Source organism: Eimeria mitis, genomic scaffold (assembly GCF_000499745.2).
Source record: "Eimeria mitis Houghton genomic scaffold, Emh_scaff188, whole genome shotgun sequence".
Lineage (NCBI taxonomy): Eukaryota > Apicomplexa > Conoidasida > Eucoccidiorida > Eimeriidae > Eimeria > Eimeria mitis.
The window spans coordinates 24,823-25,318 of record NW_013570202.1 but is presented as its reverse complement, the minus strand read 5'-3'; the positions used below and the strand labels follow the sequence as shown (position 1 = coordinate 25,318).

The 496-nt window shown below is 59.9% G+C and overlaps 1 protein-coding gene across 1 annotated transcript in view; it reads left to right on the top strand.

Moving 5' to 3' along the window:
* EMH_0002530 (TPR domain-containing protein, putative) overlaps positions 1-496 on the top strand; it is a gene marked incomplete at both ends in the record, with an annotated part of 11,958 nt that overhangs the window by 1,734 nt on the left and 9,728 nt on the right. The gene's annotated exons all lie outside the window — the stretch shown is intronic.

Below are 496 nucleotides of genomic sequence, written 5' to 3'. Positions count from 1 at the left end.
CGGCTGGGCGGCTCTCCACCTCCCTTACCTCAAAACCCTAACTCAAACCAACGGCCCCCAAGGGGCCCCCCAAGGGGCCCCCCAGGGGGGCCCCCAGGGGGGCCCCCAAGGGGCCCCCGCAGGCGAAGCAGCTGCGGATGTGGGGCCCCAAGGGGCCCTGGATAGTACCCAGGTGCCACCCGCGGGGCCACCCGGGGCCCCAGGCTTTGATATTGAAGAGGCCCTTAAGAAAGGGGCCCTCAAGGGTTTTGGTGAGGGGCCCCCTCTGCTGCACTTCATTCGTTGTCGTTGTCTTCTCCTCGTGGGTGTTGCTGCGCTGCTCGTATTCAGCCAAGTAAACCCTAAACCCTAAACCCTAAACCCTAAACCCTAAATTTAAAAAACCCTGAAGCCAATCGATTCCTCCAGGAGAATCTTCTTTGCACTGAACTCCATTGGTGCTCGGTGCAACGCCTAGCTAGGGTTTGGGGGTTTGGGTTTAGGGTTTAGGGTTTAG